The sequence below is a fragment of the Acipenser ruthenus genome, chromosome 57, assembly GCF_902713425.1.
Source record: "Acipenser ruthenus chromosome 57, fAciRut3.2 maternal haplotype, whole genome shotgun sequence".
Lineage (NCBI taxonomy): Eukaryota > Metazoa > Chordata > Actinopteri > Acipenseriformes > Acipenseridae > Acipenser > Acipenser ruthenus.
This window is the reverse complement of record NC_081245.1, coordinates 2,704,108-2,728,238: the sequence shown is the minus strand read 5'-3', so window position 1 is coordinate 2,728,238 and position 24,131 is coordinate 2,704,108. Positions and strand designations below refer to the sequence as shown.

Sequence of the window (24,131 nt, the reverse complement as noted above, 5' to 3'; positions counted from 1 at the left end):
TCCTGACGGAGGGTCTTGTGCTGGTTCAATCCCAGGTGGAGTAGTTGTTAGGGGTGCTCTGTACTCCTGACGGAGGGTATTGTTTGGGTTCAATCCCAGGTGGAGTAGTGGTTACGGCTCTGTACTCCTGACGGAGGGTCTTGTGTGGGTTCAATCCCTGGTGGAGTAGTGGTTAGGGTGGCTCTGTACTCCTGACTGGAGGGTCTTGTGCTGGTTCAATCCCAGGTGGAGTAGTGGTTAGGGGGGCTCTGTATTCCTGACGGAGGGTCTTGTGCTGTTTCAATCCCAGGTGGAGTAGTGGTTAGGGGTGCTCTGTACTCCTGACGGAGGTTATTGTTTGGGTTCAATCCCAGGTGGAGTAGTGGTTACGGCTCTGTACTCCTGACGGAGGGTCTTGTGTTGGTTCAATCCCAGGTGGAGTAGTGGTTACGGCTCTGTTCTCCTGACTGGAGGGTCTTGTGCGGGTTCAATCCCAGGTGGAGTAGTGGTTACGGCTCTGTACTCCTGACGGAGGGTCTTGTGTGGGTTCAATCCCAGGTGGAGTAGTGGTTAGGGGGGCTCTGTACTCCTGACGGAGGGTCTTGTGTGGGTTCAATCCCAGGTGGAGTAGTGGTTACGGCTCTGTACTCCTGACGGAGGGTCTTGTGCTGGTTCAACCCCAGGTGGAGTAGTGGTTAGGGGGGCTCTGTACTCCTGACGGAGGGTCTTGTGTGGGTTCAATCCCAGGTGGAGTAGTGGTTACGGCTCTGTACTCCTGACGGAGGGTCTTGTGTGGGTTCAATCCCTGGTGGAGTAGTGGTTACGGCTCTGTACTCCTGACGGAGGGTCTTGTGCTGGTTCAATCCCAGGTGGAGTAGTGGTTAGGGGTGCTCTGTACTCCTGACTGGAGGGTCTTGTGCTGGTTCAATCCCAGGTGGAGTAGTGGTTAGGGGGGCTCTGTATTCCTGACGGAGGGTCTTGTGTGGGTTCAATCCCAGGTGGAGTAGTGGTTACGGCTCTGTACTCCTGACGGAGGGTCTTGTGCTGGTTCAATCCCAGGTGGAGTAGTGGTTAGGGGTGCTCTGTACTCCTGACGGAGGTTATTGTTTGGGTTCAATCCCAGGTGGAGTAGTGGTTACGGCTCTGTACTCCTGATGGAGGGTCTTGTGTTGGTTCAATCCCAGGTGGAGTAGTGGTTACGGCTCTGTACTCCTGACTGGAGGGTCTTGTGCGGGTTCAATCCCAGGTGGAGTAGTGGTTACGGCTCTGTACTCCTGACGGAGGGTCTTGTGTGGGTTCAATCCTAGGTGGAGTAGTGGTTAGGGGGGCTCTGTACTCCTGACTGGAGGGTATTGTGCTGGTTCAATCCCAGGTGGAGTAGTGGTTAGGGGGGCTCTGTACTCCTGACTGGAGGGTCTTGTGCTGGTTCAATCCCAGGTGGAGTAGTGGTTACGGCTCTGTACTCCTGACGGAGGGTCTTGTGTGGGTTCAATCCCAGGTGGAGTAGTGGTTACGGCTCTGTACTCCTGACGGAGGGTTTTGTGTGGGTTCAATCCCAGGTGGAGTAGTGGTTACGGCTCTGTACTCCTGACGGAGGGTCTTGTGTGGGTTCAATCCCTGGTGGAGTAGTGGTTAGGGGGGCTCTGTACTCCTGACTGGAGGGTCTTGTGCTGGTTCAATCCCAGGTGGAGTAGTGGTTACGGCTCTGTACTCCTGACTGGAGGGTCTTGTGTTGGTTCAATCCCAGGTGGAGTAGTGGTTAGGGGGGCTCTGTACTCCTGACGGAGGGTCTTGTGCTGGTTCAATCCCAGGTGGAGTAGTGGTTAGGGTGGCTCTGTACTCCTGACCGAGAGTCTTGTGTTGGTTCAATCCCAGGTGGAGTAGTGGTTACGGCTCTGTACTCCTGACGGAGGGTCTTGTGTGGGTTCAATCCCAGGTGGAGTAGTGGTTACGGCTCTGTACTCCTGACGGAGGGTTTTGTGTGGGTTCAATCCCAGGTGGAGTAGTGGTTACGGCTCTGTACTCCTGACGGAGGGTCTTGTGTGGGTTCAATCCCTGGTGGAGTAGTGGTTAGGGGGGCTCTGTACTCCTGACGGAGGGTCTTGTGTGGGTTCAATCCCAGGTGGAGTAGTGGTTACGGCTCTGTACTCCTGACGGAGGGTCTTGTGCTGGTTCAATCCCAGGTGGAGTAGTTGTTAGGGGTGCTCTGTACTCCTGACGGAGGGTATTGTTTGGGTTCAATCCCAGGTGGAGTAGTGGTTACGGCTCTGTACTCCTGACGGAGGGTCTTGTGTGGGTTCAATCCCTGGTGGAGTAGTGGTTAGGGTGGCTCTGTACTCCTGACTGGAGGGTCTTGTGCTGGTTCAATCCCAGGTGGAGTAGTGGTTAGGGGGGCTCTGTATTCCTGACGGAGGGTCTTGTGCTGTTTCAATCCCAGGTGGAGTAGTGGTTAGGGGTGCTCTGTACTCCTGACGGAGGTTATTGTTTGGGTTCAATCCCAGGTGGAGTAGTGGTTACGGCTCTGTACTCCTGACGGAGGGTCTTGTGTTGGTTCAATCCCAGGTGGAGTAGTGGTTACGGCTCTGTTCTCCTGACTGGAGGGTCTTGTGCGGGTTCAATCCCAGGTGGAGTAGTGGTTACGGCTCTGTACTCCTGACGGAGGGTCTTGTGTGGGTTCAATCCCAGGTGGAGTAGTGGTTAGGGGGGCTCTGTACTCCTGACGGAGGGTCTTGTGTGGGTTCAATCCCAGGTGGAGTAGTGGTTACGGCTCTGTACTCCTGACGGAGGGTCTTGTGCTGGTTCAACCCCAGGTGGAGTAGTGGTTAGGGGGGCTCTGTACTCCTGACGGAGGGTCTTGTGTGGGTTCAATCCCAGGTGGAGTAGTGGTTACGGCTCTGTACTCCTGACGGAGGGTCTTGTGTGGGTTCAATCCCTGGTGGAGTAGTGGTTACGGCTCTGTACTCCTGACGGAGGGTCTTGTGCTGGTTCAATCCCAGGTGGAGTAGTGGTTAGGGGTGCTCTGTACTCCTGACTGGAGGGTCTTGTGCTGGTTCAATCCCAGGTGGAGTAGTGGTTAGGGGGGCTCTGTATTCCTGACGGAGGGTCTTGTGTGGGTTCAATCCCAGGTGGAGTAGTGGTTACGGCTCTGTACTCCTGACGGAGGGTCTTGTGCTGGTTCAATCCCAGGTGGAGTAGTGGTTAGGGGTGCTCTGTACTCCTGACGGAGGTTATTGTTTGGGTTCAATCCCAGGTGGAGTAGTGGTTACGGCTCTGTACTCCTGATGGAGGGTCTTGTGTTGGTTCAATCCCAGGTGGAGTAGTGGTTACGGCTCTGTACTCCTGACTGGAGGGTCTTGTGCGGGTTCAATCCCAGGTGGAGTAGTGGTTACGGCTCTGTACTCCTGACGGAGGGTCTTGTGTGGGTTCAATCCTAGGTGGAGTAGTGGTTAGGGGGGCTCTGTACTCCTGACTGGAGGGTATTGTGCTGGTTCAATCCCAGGTGGAGTAGTGGTTAGGGGGGCTCTGTACTCCTGACTGGAGGGTCTTGTGCTGGTTCAATCCCAGGTGGAGTAGTGGTTACGGCTCTGTACTCCTGACGGAGGGTCTTGTGTGGGTTCAATCCCAGGTGGAGTAGTGGTTACGGCTCTGTACTCCTGACGGAGGGTTTTGTGTGGGTTCAATCCCAGGTGGAGTAGTGGTTACGGCTCTGTACTCCTGACGGAGGGTCTTGTGTGGGTTCAATCCCTGGTGGAGTAGTGGTTAGGGGGGCTCTGTACTCCTGACTGGAGGGTCTTGTGCTGGTTCAATCCCAGGTGGAGTAGTGGTTACGGCTCTGTACTCCTGACTGGAGGGTCTTGTGTTGGTTCAATCCCAGGTGGAGTAGTGGTTAGGGGGGCTCTGTACTCCTGACGGAGGGTCTTGTGCTGGTTCAATCCCAGGTGGAGTAGTGGTTAGGGTGGCTCTGTACTCCTGACCGAGAGTCTTGTGTTGGTTCAATCCCAGGTGGAGTAGTGGTTACGGCTCTGTACTCCTGACGGAGGGTCTTGTGTGGGTTCAATCCCAGGTGGAGTAGTGGTTACGGCTCTGTACTCCTGACGGAGGGTTTTGTGTGGGTTCAATCCCAGGTGGAGTAGTGGTTACGGCTCTGTACTCCTGACGGAGGGTCTTGTGTGGGTTCAATCCCTGGTGGAGTAGTGGTTAGGGGGGCTCTGTACTCCTGACTGGAGGGTCTTGTGCTGGTTCAATCCCAGGTGGAGTAGTGGTTACGGCTCTGTACTCCTGACGGAGGGTCTTGTGTGGGTTCAATCCCAGGTGGAGTAGTGGTTACGGCTCTGTACTCCTGACGGAGGGTCTTGTGTGGGTTCAATCCCAGGTGGAGTAGTGGTTACGGCTCTGTACTCCTGACGGAGGGTTTTGTGTGGGTTCAATCCCAGGTGGAGTAGTGGTTACGGCTCTGTACTCCTGACGGAGGGTCTTGTGTGGGTTCAATCCCAGGTGGAGTAGTGGTTAGGGGGGCTCTGTACTCCTGACGGAGGGTCTTGTGTGGGTTCAATCCCAGGTGGAGTAGTGGTTACGGCTCTGTACTCCTGACGGAGGGTCTTGTGCTGGTTCAATCCCAGGTGGAGTAGTGGTTAGGGGGTTTCTGTACTCCTGACGGAGGGTCTTGTGCTGGTTCAATCCCAGGTGGAGTAGTGGTTAGGGGGTTTCTGTACTCCTGACTGGAGGGTCTTGTGCTGGTTCAATCCCAGGTGGAGTAGTGGTTAGGGGGTTTCTGTACTCCTGACGGAGGGTCTTGTGCTGGTTCAATCCCAGGTGGAGTAGTGGTTACGGCTCTGTACTCCTGACGGAGGGTCTTGTGTGGGTTCAATCCCTGGTGGAGTAGTGGTTAGGGGGGCTCTGTACTCCTGACTGGAGGGTCTTGTGCTGGTTCAATCCCAGGTGGAGTAGTGGTTAGGGGGGCTCTGTATTCCTGACGGAGGGTCTTGTGTGGGTTCAATCCCAGGTGGAGTAATGGTTACGGCTCTGTACTCCTGACGGAGGGTCTTGTGCTGTTTCAATCCCAGGTGGAGTAGTGGTTAGGGGTGCTCTGTACTCCTGACGGAGGTTATTGTTTGGGTTCAATCCCAGGTGGAGTAGTGGTTAGGGGGGCTCTGTACTCCTGACGGAGGGTCTTGTGTAGGTTCAATCCCAGGTGGAGTAGTGGTTAGGGGTGCTCTGTACTCCTGACGGAGGGTCTTGTGTGGGTTCAATCCCTGGTGGAGTAGTGGTTAGGGGGGCTCTGTACTCCTGACTGGAGGGTCTTGTGCTGGTTCAATCCCAGGTGGAGTAGTGGTTAGGGGGGCTCTGTATTCCTGACGGAGGGTCTTGTGTGGGTTCAATCCCAGGTGGAGTAATGGTTACGGCTCTGTACTCCTGACGGAGGGTCTTGTGCTGTTTCAATCCCAGGTGGAGTAGTGGTTAGGGGTGCTCTGTACTCCTGACGGAGGTTATTGTTTGGGTTCAATCCCAGGTGGAGTAGTGGTTACGGCTCTGTACTCCTGACGGAGGGTCTTGTGCGGGTTCAATCCCAGGTGGAGTAGTGGTTACGGCTCTGTACTCCTGACGGAGGGTCTTGTGTGGGTTCAATCCCAGGTGGAGTAGTGGTTAGGGGGGCTCTGTACTCCTGACTGGAGGGTTTTGTGCTGGTTCAATCCCAGGTGGAGTAGTGGTTAGGGGGGCTCTGTACTCCTGACGGAGGGTCTTGTGTGGGTTCAATCCCAGGTGGAGTAGTGGTTACGGCTCTGTACTCCTGACGGAGGGTCTTGTGCTGTTTCAACCCCAGGTGGAGTAGTGGTTAGGGGGGCTCTGTACTCCTGACGGAGGGTCTTGTGTGAGTTCAATCCCAGGTGGAGTAGTGGTTACGGCTCTGTACTCCTGACGGAGGGTCTTGTGTTGGTTCAATCCCAGGTGGAGTAGTGGTTACGGCTCTGTACTCCTGACTGGAGGGTCTTGTGATGGTTCAATCCCAGGTGGAGTAGTGGTTACGGCTCTGTACTCCTGACGGAGGGTCTTGTGTGTGTTCAATCCCAGGTGGAGTAGTGGTTAGGGGTGCTCTGTACTCCTGACGGAGGTTATTGTTTGGGTTCAATCCCAGGTGGAGTAGTGGTTACGGCTCTGTACTCCTGACGGAGGGTCTTGTGTTGGTTCAATCCCAGGTGGAGTAGTGGTTAGGGGGGCTCTGTACTCCTGACTGGAGGGTCTTGTGCGGGTTCAATCCCAGGTGGAGTAGTGGTTACGGCTCTGTACTCCTGACGGAGGGTCTTGTTGGGTTCAATCCCAGGTGGAGTAGTGGTTAGGGGGGCTCTGTACTCCTGACTGGAGGGTTTTGTGCTGGTTCAAACCCAGGTGGAGTAGTGGTTAGGGGGGCTCTGTACTCCTGACGGAGGGTCTTGTGTGGGTTCAATCCCAGGTGGAGTAGTGGTTACGGCTCTGTACTCCTGACGGAGGGTCTTGTGCTGGTTCAACCCCAGGTGGAGTAGTGGTTAGGGGGGCTCTGTACTCCTGACGGAGGGTCTTGTGTGGGTTCAATCCCAGGTGGAGTAGTGGTTACGGCTCTCTACTCCTGACGGAGGGTCTTGTGTTGGTTCAATCCCAGGTGGAGTAGTGGTTACGGCGCTGTACTCCTGACTGGAGGGTCTTATGTGAGTTCAATCCCAGGTGGAGTAGTGGTTACGGCTCTGTACTCCTGACTGGAGGGTCTTGTGCGGGTTCAATCCCAGGTGGAGTAGTGGTTACGGCTCTGTGCTCCTGACGGAGGGTCTTGTGTGGGTTCAATCCCAGGTGGAGTAGTGGTTAGGGGGGCTCTGTACTCCTGACTGGAGGGTTTTGTGCTGGTTCAATCCCAGGTGGAGTAGTGGTTAGGGGGGCTCTGTACTCCTGACGGAGGGTCTTGTTTTGGTTCAATCCCAGGTGGAGTAGTGGTTAGGAGGGCTCTGTACTCCTGACGGAGAGTCTTGTGTGTTCAATCCCAGGTGGAGTAGTGGTTACAGCTCTGTACTCCTGACGGAGGGTCTTGTTTTGGTTCAATCCCAGGTGGAGTAGTAGTTAGGGGGGCTCTGTACTCCTGACGGAGGGTCTTATGTGAGTTCAATCCCAGGTGGAGTAGTGGTTACGGCTCTGTACTCCTGACTGGAGGGTCTTGTGCGGGTTCAATCCCAGGTGGAGTAGTGGTTACGGCTCTGTGCTCCTGACGGAGGGTCTTGTGTGGGTTCAATCCCAGGTGGAGTAGTGGTTAGGGGGGCTCTGTACTCCTGACTGGAGGGTTTTGTGCTGGTTCAATCCCAGGTGGAGTAGTGGTTAGGGGGGCTCTGTACTCCTGACGGAGGGTCTTGTGTGGGTTCAATCCCAGGTGGAGTAGTGGTTACGGCTCTGTACTCCTGACGGAGGGTCTTGTGCTGGTTCAACCCCAGGTGGAGTAGTTTTCAGGGGGGCTCTGTACTCCTGACGGAGGGTCTTGTGTGGGTTCAATCCCAGGTGGAGTAGTGGTTACGGCTCTGTACTCCTGACGGAGGGTCTTGTGTGGGTTCAATCCCAGGTAGAGTAGTGGTTATGGCTCTGTACTCCTGACGGAGGGTCTTGTGTTGGTTCAATCCCAGGTGGAGTAGTGGTTACGGCTCTGTACTCCTGACTGGAGGGTCTTGTGTTGGTTCAATCCCAGGTGGAGTAGTGGTTAGGGTGGCTCTGTACTCCTGACCGAGAGTCTTGTGTTGGTTCAATCCCAGGTGGAGTAGTGGTTACGGCTCTGTACTCCTGACTGGAGGGTCTTGTGTTGGTTCAATCCCAGGTGGAGTAGTGGTTAGGGGGTGTCACAAAGACGGCCAGAGTGGGTGGCGTCAGACCAGAAGCAGGAAGGAATACAGAGACAGTGGTTGTGATGAGCTGAGTGCAATGGCTGCACTCAGCGTTTATTTAACAAATAAAAGGGTTGTAAACAGTACAAAAACAGGACACGGCACTTGCGCCAAAATAAACAGACATACAAAACGGACTAACACTAAACAAACGGTGCACGGAGACAAACAAACACGGTGAGAACAAACACTTTACGTTTACGATTTTACTACTACTTATTCCTCTCTCTCTCTCTCTCTCTCACCCGTTCTCCTCTTCCGAACACCCAACCACGACTGCATGAAAATGTGCATCTATATATACTGTTGTGCTGGGATTCAATTACTAATTAATTATTCACTTGAATCCCAGCACGTGAATTAATTCTGTGCAACCCCGTGCTCACATATTACATTTAACCAGCACGTGAAGTGATTTGTGCTCTCCTCGTGCCTAAATACAAATCTACACTTTTTAAATATACGTGAAACACAGACCCGTTTATATCCCGTGTACCACTGACTATACACCAACATTTACACACGCACGCAACACACAAATGCACACAGGGACGGGGCACATTGCCACATATACCCCCCCTTGTGCGCAGCACACATGGCCTCAACGGCCACCTCCCCTCTTAAAAATCCAGCAGTCCAGGACAAAATCTCGGGCTGGGAAGGGAGGCTTCAGTGGGCCCATGGCTGGCCATGCTGTCAGCACCCCTGCCGGTAGTGGCACGGCTGACAGCCTGCTGGTCCCATCCTGCAGCGAAAAAGCTGCGGGGGCGGGTGGTCCCCCGACCTCCCCCTTCTTCGTAGCCGGCAGCTCCCTCCTGTGGGGCTCCGGCCACAAGAACTCCTGCAGCGAAACTGCTGCTGGGGAAAGTGGTCTCCAGACCTCCTCCCCCTTCTTCGTGGCCGGCAGCTCCCCTTTCTGGGGCTCCGGCCACCGTACTCCCTGCGGAGGTACGGGCAGCAGAGGCAGCTCCTGCTCCTCTGCTCCGGGCGGTGGCGGAGGCAGAGGCAGCTCCAGCTCCTCTGCTCCTGGCGGTGGTGGAGGCAGAGGCAGCTCCAGCTCCTCTGCTCCTGGCGGTGGTGGAGGCAGAGGCAGCTCCTGCTCCTCTGCTCCTTGCGGTGGTGGTGGCGGAGGCAGAGGCAGCTCCTGCTCCTCTGCTCCTGGAGGTGGTGGAGGCAGAGGCAGCTCCTGCTCCTCTGCTCCTGGAGGTGGTGGAGGTAGAGGCAGCTCCAGCTCCTCTGCTCCTGGCGGTGCTGGCTCCCTCTGCTGTGGCGGCTGGGCATGTGCACGCCGTGCTGCCTTCAGCAGCATAGCGAGAGGCTGCTGGGGGACACCAGCATCCTGCCCTTCTCCCCCCAAAAAATTTTCAGGGGGTTGAGCCTGTAACTCCTCCCCTTCTGGCTCTTGGGGCTGAACCAGCAGGCATTTTCCCTCTGCTGGTGGCTTGGGTCCCAGGGCTGTGGAAGCCCCGACTTGCCTCCCTTTGGGCTGTGGACGCCCCGACTCCTCCCTGTTGGGCTGTGGACGCCCCGACTCCTCCCTGTTGGGCTGTGGACGCCCCGACTCCTCCCTGTTGGGCTGTGGACGCCCCGACTCCTCCCTGTTGGGCTGTGGACGTTCGGGCTCCCCCCACTCAGGCGTAGGACGTTCGGGCTCCTCCCACTCAGGCGTAGGACGTTCGGGCTCCTCCCACTCAGGCGTAGGACGTTCGGGCTCCTCCCACTCAGGCGTAGGACGTTCGGGCTCCTCCCACTCAGGCGTAGGACGTTCGGGCTCCTCCCACTCAGGCGTAGGACATTCGGGCTCCTCCCACTCAGGCGTAGGACATTCGGGCTCCTTCCGCTTGGGCTCCTCCCATTTGGGCTGTGGATGCTCAGGCTCCTCCCATTTGGGCTGTGGAGGCAAAACCAGCAGGCATTCACCCTCTGCTGGTGGAGATGGGGACAGCAGGTACTCACCCTCTGCTGGTGGAGATGGGGACAGCAGGTACTCACCCTCGGCTGGTGGAGATGGGGACAGCAGGTACTCCTCTGCTGGTGGTCCTGCTACCTGGGCTGCTGTTCCATTTATGGTTGCCTCCAGGTAGTTGAGGACAAACTCCACACCCTCCTCCAAGGTGTTTGGGGTGTGTTCCTGCTGATATGCCTCCCATCTCTCACTGTCCATCATCCACAGGACCCGGACGATTATGGGCAGAGACTGGGCCTCCAGCCCAGCATTCTCCAGGAACCAGCCCCGCAGTTTGATGGCGTCTTCTGCCATTGACTTTTTTTCTTTTTTTTTTTTTTTTTTTTTTTAAACAAAACCCCTCCTGGTCTGACGCTTGGAGGCGTGGCTATCCCACGATGACACCACGTGTCACAAAGACGGCCAGAGTGGGTGGCGTCAGACCAGAAGCAGGAAGGAATACAGAGACAGTGGTTGTGATGAGCTGAGTGCAATGGCTGCACTCAGCGTTTATTTAACAAATAAAAGGGTTGTAAACAGTACAAAAACAGGACACGGCACTTGCGCCAAAATAAACAGACATACAAAACGGACTAACACTAAACAAACGGTGCACGGAGACAAACAAACACGGTGAGAACAAACACTTTACGTTTACGATTTTACTACTACTTATTCCTCTCTCTCTCTCTCTCTCTCACCCGTTCTCCTCTTCCGAACACCCAACCACGACTGCATGAAAATGTGCATCTATATATACTGTTGTGCTGGGATTCAATTACTAATTAATTATTCACTTGAATCCCAGCACGTGAATTAATTCTGTGCAACCCCGTGCTCACATATTACATTTAACCAGCACGTGAAGTGATTTGTGCTCTCCTCGTGCCTAAATACAAATCTACACTTTTTAAATATACGTGAAACACAGACCCGTTTATATCCCGTGTACCACTGACTATACACCAACATTTACACACGCACGCAACACACAAATGCACACAGGGACGGGGCACATTGCCACAGGGGGGCTCTGTACTCCTGACGGAGGGTCTTGTGTGGGTTCAATCCCAGGTGGAGTAGTGGTTACGGCTCTGTACTCCTGACCAGAGGGTCTTGTGCTGGTTCAATCCCAGGTGGAGTAGTGGTTAGAGGGGCTCTGTACTCCTGACGGAGGGTCTTGTGTGGGTTCAATCCCATGTGGAGTAGTGGTTACGGCTCTGTACTCCTGACTGGAGGGTCTTGTGTTGGTTCAATCCCAGGTGGAGTAGTGGTTAGGGGGGCTCTGTACTCCTGACGGAGGGTCTTGTGCTGGTTCAATCCCAGGTGGAGTAGTGGTTAGGGGGGCTCTGTACTCCTGACCGAGAGTCTTGTGTTGGTTCAATCCCAGGTGGAGTAGTGGTTACGGCTCTGTACTCCTGACTGGAGGGTCTTGTGTTGGTTCAATCCCAGGTGGAGTAGTGGTTAGGGGGGCTCTGTACTCCTGACGGAGGGTCTTGTGTTGGTTCAATCCCAGGTGGAGTAGTGGTTACGGCTCTGTACTCCTGACTGGAGGGTCTTGTGTTGGTTCAATCCCAGGTGGAGTAGTGGTTAGGGGGGCTCTGTACTCCTGACGGAGGGTCTTGTGTTGGTTCAATCCCAGGTGGAGTAGTGGTTACGGCTCTGTACTCCTGACTGGAGGGTCTTGTGTGGGTTCAATCCAGGGTGGAGTAGTACTTAGGGGGGCTCTGTACTCCTGACTGGAGTGTCTTGTGCGGATTCAATCCCAGGTGGAGTAGTGGTTACGGCTCTGTACTCCTGACCAGAGGGTCTTATGTGGGTTCAATCCCAGGTGGAGTAGTGCTTAGGGGGGCTCTGTACTCCTGACTGGAGGGTCTTGTGTGGGTTCAATCCCAGGTGGAGTAGTGGTTAGGGGGGCTCTGTATTCCTGACGGAGGGTCTTGTTTTGGTTCAATCCCAGGTGGAGTAGTGGTTAGGGGGGCTCTGTACTCCTGACGGAGGGTCTTGTGTGGGTTCAATCCCATGTGGAGTAGTGGTTACGGCTCTGTACTCCTGACTGGAGGGTCTTGTGTGGGTTCAATCCCAGGTGGAGTAGTGGTTAGGGGGGCTCTGTACTCCTGACGGAGGGTCTTGTGTTGGTTCAATCCCAGGTGGAGTAGTGGTTACGGCTCTGTACTCCTGACTGGAGGGTCTTGTGTTGGTTCAATCCAGGGTGGAGTAGTGCTTAGGGGGGCTCTGTACTCCTGACTGGAGTGTCTTGTGCGGATTCAATCCCAGGTGGAGTAGTGGTTACGGCTCTGTACTCCTGACCAGAGGGTCTTATGTGGGTTCAATCCCAGGTGGAGTAGTGCTTAGGGGGGCTCTGTACTCCTGACTGGAGGGTCTTGTGCGGGTTCAATCCCAGGTGGAGTAGTGGTTACGGCTCTGTACTCCTGACGGAGGGTCTTGTGTGGGTTCAATCCCAGGTGGAGTAGTGGTTAGGGGGGCTCTGTATTCCTGACAGAGGGTCTTGTTTTGGTTCAATCCCAGGTGGAGTAGTGGTTAGGGGGGCTCTGTACTCCTGACGGAGGGTCTTGTGTGGGTTCAATCCCAGGTGGAGTAGTGGTTACGGCTCTGTACTCCTGAACAGAGGGTCTTGTGTGGGTTCAATCCCAGGTGGATTAGTTCTTAGGGGGGCTCTATACTCCTGACTGGAGGGTCTTGTGCGGGTTCAATCCCAGGTGGAGTAGTGGTTAGGGGGGCTCTGTACTCCTGACGGAGGGTCTTGTGTTGGTTCAATCCCAGGTGGAGTAGTGGTTAGGGGGGCTCTGTACTCCTGACGGAGGGTCTTGTGTTGGTTCAATCCCAGGTGGAGTAGTGGTTAGGGGGGCTCTGTACTCCTGACGGAGGGTCTTGTGTGGGTTCAATCCCTGGTGGAGTAGTGGTTAGGGGGGCTCTGTACTCCTGACTGGAGGGTCTTGTGCTGGTTCAATCCCAGGTGGAGTAGTGGTTAGGGGGGCTCTGTATTCCTGACGGAGGGTCTTGTGTGGGTTCAATCCCAGGTGGAGTAATGGTTACGGCTCTGTACTCCTGACGGAGGGTCTTGTGCTGTTTCAATCCCAGGTGGAGTAGTGGTTAGTGGGGCTCTGTACTCCTGACCGGAGGGTCTTGTGTTGGTTCAATCCCAGGTGGAGTAGTGGTTACGGCTCTGTACTCCTGACCAGAGGGTCTTGTGTGGGTTCAATCCCAGGTGGAGTAGTGGTTACGGCTCTGTACTCCTGACCAGAGGGTCTTGTGTGGGTTCAATCCCAGGTGGAGTAGTGGTTAGGGGTGCTCTGTACTCCTGACCGGAGGGTCTCGTGTGGGTTCAATCCCAGGTGGAGTAGTGGTTAGGGATGCTCTGTACTCCTGACCGGAGGGTCTTGTGTGGGTTCAATCCCAGGTGGAGTAGTGGTTAGGGGGGCTCTGTACTGACCGGAGGGTCTTTTTCTGGTTCAATCCCAGGTGGGACACACACACTACTGTTGTACCCTTGAGCAGACAGGTTCCTAGATTGCTCCAGTAAAAACAAACCAATTATATAAACGTCGCTGTCGCTCCCCCTGTTAGCTGCTTCGCTCCCCCTGGGTGACCGGACATCACTGCGCCGGTTCCCAGGGGAAGACCTCTGTCCACTGCTGCATCCTCCAGTGCCCCGGCCTACGCTTCGGTCGGCCCTGTCAGCCCGATGGGGTCCCATGTCGCCGGTTCTCGGTCCCTTCCTGGCAGCGCCAGAGGAACCGACCCATCCTCAAGCCCGCCTGTGGAAGTGGAATGGATATTGCTGGACTTGAGGATGGGTGGTCTTTTAAGGGTGGAGGGTGGTGGCCGTCGAGTGGCCTGTGTCTTGAAAAGACAAGGGGGGGGGGGGATGTGTAAGGCAGCGGGATGTGTGAGACAGCAGGGAGGGGGTTAAAACCTCCTGGAAGAGTAAAACGTCTCTTTTTGTTTATTGTTTAATTGTTTTATTTTGTATTATCCCCTGCACCCGGGGGTGATTATAAATTAGAACTGGGTGCAGGGTATTTAAGACGTGCAGCCAGTCTGCACGGGGCTGCTGTGTGAAAATCCCACTTGGAAGTGTGTGCAAGCGTACGAGAGAGAAAAGTATTGCCGGTAAACCTGTTGGTGGTGTGAAACCTGTGTTTATTTTGTTTTCTTGTTTGGCAGGTAAACGGCTTAGCCGTCTTGCGTGTTAGTAAAGAACTTGTTTAGTTAGCGCTCCAAACGGAGTTTTGTGTTTTGTGTTTTGTTTATTTGTGTGTTTATTAAAAAAATAGTGCAACCGCGCTTAAGAAAAAACAATTTCTGCTGTGCTGGGTCGTAATTTTAAAGGGGCACGAACCCGTGAGTGCTACGATCTTTTACAATAATAATGTGATATCTTGTACAGTAGTTGCAAGTCTCTCTGGATAATGTCATCTGCTGAAAAATACATTAATTATAATCATTTTCTCTTTCTATGGCTGAATGAAAATGTAGGTTTTTAATTTAAAGAAGAACTCAAGTTGTTTTTTGTGTGTGTGTTTTTGTGTCCCATATGTTGCTGTAAGGTGTGTGTATTGTTTTTAGGGGGCCAAGCAATGGAATTGCTGGAACCCTATTGTTATTCCTCAGATTATTATTCCGCCACACACTTCTTTTTGGGAAAAATGGCTATAATTTTGGAATCGTTGTACAAAAACTCATGAAAATTGGGATGGTGGTAGAGGCATATCAGACCATGTCCTATATTAGTGTTCTTCACTGATTTTCTGAGGGGAGCCACTTTCGCCTATAAGACATCAGTGCTGCCTTTTTCACATTTGTGTATTGTCGGGGGCCACTTCACACAACAGTAAAGGACTATGTAGAAGAATAAACACTTCAGTCTAAATTTAGATCCAAAATTATTCAGTGCACTTTATTAACTTTCCAGCAATTGCAGGGCGAGACAATCAGAAGGCAACCGAACATAAGTTCTTCTAGTTAACCCATGAGTTCTCTGCTCGCAGGCAGAAACAAAGACCTTATATAGCTAAACAGGCATGATTCTACATAAGGCAGTAACCAATCAAGTCTTTACAAGTATTCTACTTGTACCAATCACATGATAATAAGCTTTTTATAGTAACCTTGTATTTCTATCGTACAGTGTCTAGTACTTTGCATTGTGTAAGAAAAGTGAAGATGCAAGCAAAATGTTTATCTAGTTTCTTAGCAACTTGCAGTTACAGACAGTGACAGCTATAACATTCTGAAAAAATAAAAGACCTATTGTACTCATTTCCCAACTTTATATCATGTATACAATTTTTCCAGACACAAGTCTATGTCTAGCATTGTTCACTTCCACATTCCCCCCTTTGAAGCTTCTAGCTTCACCTTGACTTAGACTTCAATATTCATTAAACCTCTTATTTCATTTTTTTTGTCCTGATCATGCTCATACATAAGTCTGGCACGCTCCTTCTGCCCTATGGATTCTAACTCAGTTTGCATTTTCCCAGCCATACAGGTACAACAGCACTTAATAAGAAGGAAACAAAAATATGCGCAAATCACAATACCAAAGAAAAATAATAGACCTTGCACCACGGTGGTCCCAAGGTCACCCAATAATCCACTTAACCAAGCTCCCCAGGAGCTAGGAGTTTGGTGCAATTTAGTAACTTCCTTCCTGATATGTTCAATAAGGTCATGTATTTGTTCCTCATTATCGGGGATATATGTGCAACATTCGGTGCCAATAAGTGCACACACACCACCTAAACAGCTTTTCATAGTGGCAATGGAGTGGCAAATCCTCTTCCTTATTTCTCTTCATCTGGTGGGGCAGTGGTCTTCTTGAAGTGGGAGGCGTGGATCCAAGTCTGGAGGCCCTGGCACTTTACTGCAGTATGAGTGGTGAGTAGAACCTGATAAGGGCCTTTCCACCTAGGAGCGGGTTCAGTTTTCCGGTGAAGTACCTTATTATTATTTATTATTATTTATTTCTTAGCTGATGCCCTTATCCAGGGCGACTTACAATTGTTACAAGATATCGCATTATTTTTACATACAATTACCCATTCATACAGTTGGGTTTTTACTGAAGCAATCTAGGTAAAGTACCTTGCTCAAGGGTACAGCAGCAGTGTCCGCATCGGGGATTGAACCCACGACCCTCCGGTCAAGAGTCCAGAGCCCTAACCACTACTCCACACTGCTGCCCGTATCTCCTGGACTAAGGTCATGGCACTGTTCTCCAGTCTCTAGGCAACGCCTCTTGAACCTGTGAATGGAAAACTTTGACACATCTCATTAAAGTCTGGCAGTATTGCAAAACAGTTTCATCAGTTAAAGTAATGTCCATCAACAGAGGGTTAATGGGAGGGGTGGCTGGAAGTCTCATGGGCCTTCCCATAAATATTTCATGTGGACTCAGTCCGACTCTCCTGTTGGTACTGGATCGCATGCTCATAAGAGCAAGGGGCAGAGCATCAGGCCATTTGAGACCAGTTTCAGCACAGATTTTTGCAATTTTGTTTTTCAGTGTTCCATTTTGTCTCTCCACTGCTCCTGCAGGCTGTGGGTGGTGCGGTGTATGGAAGTTCTGCTGAATTTGTAGGGCTCTGCATATCTCTTTTACTATTTGTCCTGTAAAGTGAGGTCCTCTACTGCTATTAATAGATAGGGGTATTCCAAACCGAGGGATAAATTCCTTCAAAAGTCTCTTGCTTACTGTTAGAGTGTCTGCTTTGGCACGTGGGTAAGCATCTACCCATCCAGAAAACATACATACAACTACTAATACATATTCATAAGAACAACATTTCTGCATTTGTATAAAATCTATTTGGATATTTACAAAGGGCCCCCAGGGAGGGGGATGCGCCGCTCGCTTTGTTTTCACAGATTTTCCCACATTGTATGCTTGGCAGATGGGACAAGCATGACAATACTGTTGAGCCACTGCGGGGAAATTTGGAGCATATATTTTCTAATAGAGTCAATTATCCCCCCTTTGCTCACGTGCGCCACACTGTGGTGCAAGTGGGCAAGGTAGGGGAGCAAAACCTGTGGTGCAACTAGGCGACCATCTGGGCAGCTCCACAGGTTATCAGGGTGTAAAAGGCACCCTGCCAGTCTCCATGTTTCTTTTTCAGCATTTGGTGCTTGATCTTGGAGGAGAGCCAATTCATGAAGGGTGGCTAAAGGAGACTGTAATTGGAGAGGAGAGAGCAAAGTAGTGGCCTGGGGTAGGAAAAGGGCCGCTGTTTTGGCAGCAGAGTCTGCCAAGGCATTTCCCTGAGTAACTTCATCTTGTAAAGACTGGTGAGCAAGGCATTTTACAATAGCAATTTCAAACGGGAGCTGTAAAGCCTTTAAGAGAGCTGCAATGTAAGGGCCATTCTTAATTTGTGGCCCAGTAGAAGTAAGAAACCCACGCTGCTTCCATAATTGTCCATAATCATGTACAACACCAAAGGCATAGTGAGAGTCAGTATAGATTGTGACAGAGTGGTCCTGAGCAAGGATACAGGCACGTGTTGAAGCAACAAGTTCAGCTACTTGAGCAGAGTGTACTGAGGACAGAGGCCCGCTTTCAATTACTTTGGTAAGTGAGCAAACAGCATATCCAGCAACCAGATTCCCTTTGCTATCTCTCTGACATGAGACGTCAACATAGAAAACATGGGTAGGGTTGTGCAGAGGGGTGTCTTTCAGGTCAATGCGGGGAACAGAGAGGTTGGTGGTGACAGCAAGGCAGTCATGTGACTCTCCATCATCGGGGGTAGGAAGGAGGGAGGCAGGATTGAGAACAGGACAGCGGTTAAGTGTAATGTTTCCTGCAGAAAGCAGGGAGACACAGCTGTAGTTTAGCCTTTGAGGCTTTGTGACCTTTTGTAGCTAAGGCAATAAGGAGTATCACAGAATCCAGCTTACAAGCATCTAGAGAGGGAGAGGCAAGTAAAAGGTCATCTACATATTGAACCAGGGTAGAACCACAAACAAACACAACATCATCCAGATTTGGTTTAAGGATTTGAGAAAATAAAGAAGGACTTTCGGTGTAGCCCTGAGGGAGTCGGGTCCAAGTGTATTGGAGCCCATCATACGTAAAAGCAAACAGAAACTGGTTGTCGGGGTGGATAGGGATAGAGAAAAAAGCAGAGCAGAGGTCAACTACTGTAAAATATGTAGCAGAGGAAGGTATGCAGGAGAGAATTGTGGCAGGGTTGGGAACTACAGGGAAAGAAGGGAGTACTACAGCATTAACAGCTCTAAGATCTTGCACAAACCGATAGGTTTCCTTCCCAGGCTTTTTAACAGGCAAGATAGGGGAATTACAAGGGCTATTGGTAGGAATAATAATACCCTGTTGTAAGAGAGATGTAATAACTGGTCGGATACCTTCCTCAGCTGTAGGTTTCAATGGGTACTGGGGAAGTCTAGGTATCTCCATCAGGAGTGTAGTAAATAGTACAGCCAAGCTTGCACAAAAGATCTCTGCCTAACAGATTAACAGGAGAGGAGGGACTGAGCAAAAAGGTGTGTTGATCAGACAAAGGTCCTACAGAGACAGGGAGAGGAGCTGAGACAGGGAGTGTTTGAATTTGATTAGAAACGCCTACAGCTTTTGGGCAGTGAAGCAGGCTGAGTCGGAGCCAAAGCAGCTGCAAAGGCAGGTGTGGTGTGATAGTGTGGGGGAACCCAATCTAACAATTCTTCTGCCTGCTCGCTATCTGAATCGTTTTTCATTTTAATCTGTGGGTATAGCGAGACGGGAGGAGCGCTCGGTGTGGGAGAACTAACTTTAGATTCCTTTAGTTTTTGTAATTGTTCTTTTAGTTTCTCTTGGGAGTCCTTGAGACTCCGCACCCGGGATTCTGTTTTTCTTTTGCTAGCTCAATTGAGTTTGGGGTGTTTTACTTCCCCTTGACTCCAGGGCGCCCTTTAAGTGCACTATTTTGTCCATATCAAAACTACCATTTTCTGGAAACTGCAGTTTTACATCATCCCTGGTATACAAATTCCATTTTCTTAAAACCTTGCAAGATCCCTGGCCATACTTCATGTACATGTAGTAAGCTGGAGTTCCCTTAGGGGGGACAGGGACGCCACCCTTTGACGTTTGTCCTCCCATTTCCTCAATTCACACTGGGCTTTCACTCAGGGTGTGTTTTACCGACAACAAAGGGAGCGTTCACGAGGACGAACTGAGTTACATCCCAACGTTATACTCCAACAATGTTTGGTCGGTTTATACCGTGGAAGGGTACACGCATCCAAGGAAGAATTTATTAAGGTGTCCTACGAATCACGAGTGACAGTTTCCTGCCTTTTCGTAGTTCGTGGCTCATACCATGGAGGGGAGGGATAAGGAAAGGTCTTGTTCACTCACTCTGTTGACCACTGTATTTCCACCGAGCCCACTTGCTTTTGAATGTATATCAAGATGTACCTTCAGGGCATCTTGACTCGATTTCAATAACAGTCATCAACTTACTCCAGTTATAACCTCAGTTCATACGACATACAAACATTTAATCGTGTCAATCAAAGTGCACTGACCAACCCCGTATTTTAGGATGTTGTTAGCCTCTGTTCCTGTTGCTGCTGGGTGCGGGCAGCCCCTCTCTGATTTCCCTTATAGAGATTTCAAAAGGTCTCTCACCTTTATTATGTGGCGCCGGGGAAATCAGAGGAGAGACGGTCCACTACCAGAGGGGCCAAGTCGGGCGTTAGGCATCCGGGTCACAGCACCATGAATTGTGGAAGAATAAACACTTCAGTCTAAATTTAGATCCAAAGTTCTTCAGTGCACTTTATTAACATTCCAGCAATTGCAGGGGGAGACAATCAGAAGGCAACCAAACATAAGTTCTTCTAGTTAACCCATGAGTTCTCTGCTCGCAGGCAGAAACAAAGACTTTATATAGCTAAACAGGCATGATTCTACATAAGGCAGTAACCAATCAAGTCTTTACAAGTATTCTACTTGTAATAATCACATGATAATAAGCTTTTTATAGTAACCTTGTATTTCTATTGTACAGTGTCTAGTACTTTGCATTGTGTAAGAAAAGTGAAGATGCAAGCAAAATGTTTATCTAGTTTCTTAGCAACTTGCAGTTACAGATAGTGACAGCTAGAACATTCTGAAGAAATAAAAGACCTATTGTACTCATTCCCCAACTTGATATCATGTATACAATTTTTCCAGACACAAGTCTATGTCTAGCATTGTTCACTTCCACAACTATGAGAAGTAATGCCTATGACTGAATTAAGATGATTGGGCAATATTTCAATATGGCTGCCAAACCATCTGAACAGATTTGTATGTTCCATAAAATGAACACTGTTTAATAAAACTGATGAAAGGTAGAAGCATATGCCATATCCATACAGCCATACCTGGCTGCTAACAGCGATATTTTTTTTTTTTTGGCATCCTGAGCACTTTTTTTACACTATTAAATTGCAGTCGTGCTATAGTGCTGTGTTTCAAAGACAGCTTCACATGTTCCCTTCAGAAGAACTTCAGAACTACATTTCTCATCACCCCCATCATGCACACATGAGCTGGAGGATGATGGGAAATGAATTTCTGAAGTTCCTCTACCATCTTGGAATCAGAGCACTGTGTGCACTGCAAATTAATAAGTGTAAAAGAAGTGGTCAGGATGTCAACAAAAATACGTACACCTTACTTAAACAGTTGTAGTAGCAACATATGGTAACATGCAACACACACACACACACAACAAATTGAGTTCCCCTTTTAAAAGACAAGATTTGATAAAAGCACAGTATGATAAAACAATGAAAGCACAATACGTTTCCTAGTTTTTACAATTTTGTAATCCCTGCATCACTGCAACAACACCTACATTCAATCCTCTTTGTACTTTCTGCAGCTCCAGTCAAAGATGTTGAAAATCCTCTTCTTGGTGTCCTTGGCGCTGCTGGCTGCTTCCCACATCCAGTCTGTAAAGAGTTCCTCTTCGGGTGGTTCTGATGCTGGTGTCCAGAAGCCCTGTGCCCGCCTCTTCCACCTGGAGACTGGGGAGCAGCTGGAGCTGCCGTCCCTCCCAGAGAAGAAGAAGAAGCTGCTGGGGGGAGCTGCTGCTGGGAGTGAAGGAGCCTTCAGCTTCAGCTCCTTCACTGTGATGGACGGGTGTCTGCTCTCTCTGTGGGTTGCAGGTTCCCAAGAATGGGGCCTGGAGTCTCGCTCCTTCCCGAGTGGGGCTTACCTCAACCAGCTGCCTGGTGCTGGGGTCTCCCTGAACAGCTACCAGTGCACCTGCGACCAGGAGAAAAACCAAGTCACAGCCGATTTTATAGATTTCAAAAAGAGGCACATTGCTAGTCTAAAGGAAAATGGTGGAGGTAAATTCTGCACTGACAAAATACGTGAAAGACATATAAATACAAAAGGACCATGCAAAGAATGTAACACTTTTATATTTGCTCCTGAAAATAGCATAATCCAAGTGTGTAGAAATGAAGGTGTCAAGATTTCAAACACAACTTTGTATAAGACAACTTTCTATAAGAGCAAGAAACAATTCAGAATTGTGGATTGTATAAGTAAGAAAAAAAACCATAGCTCCCCAAACTGTATCTACAAACCCAGCAAAACAAACCACTTGATGTATATCGTTGTAGCCTGTGATAACAATCAGCTGCCTGTACATTTTGAGAGATCAGACTCCAGTCCTCCTCCATTTGGAATCACTGGAAGAGTTTAAACTCTACTGTGAAGAACCAGCTCTCTCCGTGCTGCTTATTGCTTTAGGAAACCAAGACAAGTAGCCTGCTGTTAATTTCCTCAGGAAAGGGCAACTTTTAGAAAGAGAAACACAAGATTAAAGTGGAACTCTAGTTGTTTTTACTTGTGTGTGTTTGTGTGTGTGTGTGTTACATGTTCCCATATGTTGCTGCAACTGTTTTGACACCCTGACCACTTTTTTTCACAATTAAATTGCATCTACAGTGCTCTCTTTCTAAGATGGCTTCACCTGTACCTTTGAGAAGAACTTTAGAACTACATTTCACATCATCCTCCTGCTCACATATGTATGATTGGAGGGGGTGGGGAGAGATGGGAAATGTAGTTCTGATAGAATGTGCAGTCATCTTGGAAACAGCACAATGCAATTTAATAGTGTCAAAAAAAGTTGTCAGGATGTGAAAAAATAAAAACGATACACACTTTACTTAAAGAGTTATAGCAACACAGCAGAACATGCAAAACAAGTTGATTTCCCCTTTAAAGCACTCCACAATAGAAGTTGCTATTGAAGCTCATACAGGTATACAGTTATTTGTAGGGGGAGACCCCGGGCACGTGGGATTTACCCCCTGGACTTTTTCTTTCTTTTTCGTCCCAGCTTTGTGTTACGTCCGTGACTGATGTTGTATGTGGACCTTGTTTTTTATGTTTTTATTTTTTTTCTCCGAGCCAGTGACTGACAGGAGGGGGTTGCCTTAGTGTGCTGTGGATTTTTGATTTTTTTCTGTTCTGTTTTTTGCATTCCCTAGTGTGGTCCTTTTTTTGATTTTAGTCTAGCGATCTCTTTTTATACCGTGTTTTTAGTACCCTGAACGGGAGAGTATAATTATCATTCGGTTACTAAGGCCCTTGTCTTATTAAAAACAAAGTGGCGTAGTCGTCAGCTGCATAGGTATTATCGTCAAGGTTATCTCAGGTCACCCACCTGTGACATCAACAGTGCTCCGTTTCCAAGATGCTTTCAAACGTACCCTTCAGAAGAACTTCAGAACTACATTTCCCCATAAACCTACTGCTCACGTATGTATGATGGGGGTGATGGGAAATGTAGTTCTGAAGTTCCTCTGAAAGGACGCCATCTTGGAAACGAGAGCACTGTAGACTGCAATTTAATAGTGTAAAAAAGTGGTCAGAATGTCAATAATAAAAACCACACACACACCTTAATTACAATTATAGCAACACATGTAACACAACATGTAACACAAAAAATCAACTTGACTTCCCCTTTACCTTCATACCAGTTTTGTAAACTTCCAACAAAGGACAAAAACATACAGTGACAAAGTGAAGAGAAATAGTCTCCATCTTGTCTTGACCAGAGACGTGATTATTTGAATGAATGTGTGATGAATTGACCCTCTTTGATCATTCCTTTCCTGATGTTGAGATATTGAGAATGGAAATGCAAGACGTTGTTTCTCTTGTAATCCCTGCTGTTTTAACGCAATAAAAGCTTCTGCTGCATCAAACACTTGACATGACTGTGTTTTTAATCTATATAACTCTAGCATACACTTAGGAGGATTTTACATTGAATACAATACATTTTGTTTTATAAATACACGTCTATTGCATCATTCCAGTTGTTTTTGGTCACTGATTGATCATAACCGCTTACTCCTTTAGAGGGTCACGGTGAGCCGGAGCCTAACCGGGCAGGCACAGGGCAATGCAAGGGACTACACCCTGGACAGGACACCAGTCCATCGCAGATCTCGAAATCATTTAAAGATATCTTAAAATATTTAAATATATCTTTATATGAATTACAGATCTCTCTAAATTAGAATTTAGCTTGGCATAAAACCGAGGAGAAAACAGATAAATCCACTGACTATCGACATTTGAAACGTTTTTATTCATTTATATAGACCAGATGGTAAATAAACATACAAAAATAAGAAAGTAAAAAAACTGCAGGTAGCTAACATTTCTAATAAGATTCTGGCTGTGGATCTCAAGCACAATAGAAATAGAGAAACGCTGATGTACGGGTAAGTAAGCTGGGCTGAGTTGAGTGGGGGACGGAGGGGGGTGATGCTGGGATGCCAGAATCACCGTCGAGCCCTCTTGAGGTGTTGTGGGCTAGTTGACGAAACACAGAGGATGGAAGGTGCCCACTTGAAGACCCCAGAGATGTACCTACTTAGCTCAATCCAGACGGTTGTCATGCTGATGCGCTGGGGAGACCGCACTGTGGTTGATCCCCGGAGCCAGCATCGCAGCCATTGTGTGTGCTGATGTGCTACGGAGGCAATAAGCCGATCCCTGGAGCCAGCATTACACTTCAGCCATCAACACCAGACAGAAGGATATCTACATCATCATAGGGAAGGAAGCGCAAATGGATGGAGACACAGATGGATCACATTAGTTTACTGTAAAGCTACGTCTTAGTTGGTGCTTATCTTGGTGGAAGCCGAGTTCAAATCAGCATGAAGTTTTAACATCTACTCTTGTGTAATGGAAATTAGGGGTCCACATAGACCACACACACACACACACACACACACACACACACACACACACACAC

General features: G+C 49.7%; 1 long non-coding RNA gene across 1 annotated transcript in view; it reads left to right on the top strand.

The window, feature by feature from the left end:
* LOC131724880 (uncharacterized) overlaps positions 1-23,074 on the top strand; it is a 28,056-nt gene extending 4,982 nt beyond the window's left edge. Inside the window, exon 2 of the long non-coding RNA XR_009320344.1 lies at positions 20,718-23,074. This is a non-coding gene — a long non-coding RNA (uncharacterized LOC131724880). The remainder of the gene's footprint in view (positions 1-20,717) is intronic.
* The last annotated feature ends 1,057 nt before the right edge of the window (positions 23,075-24,131 follow it).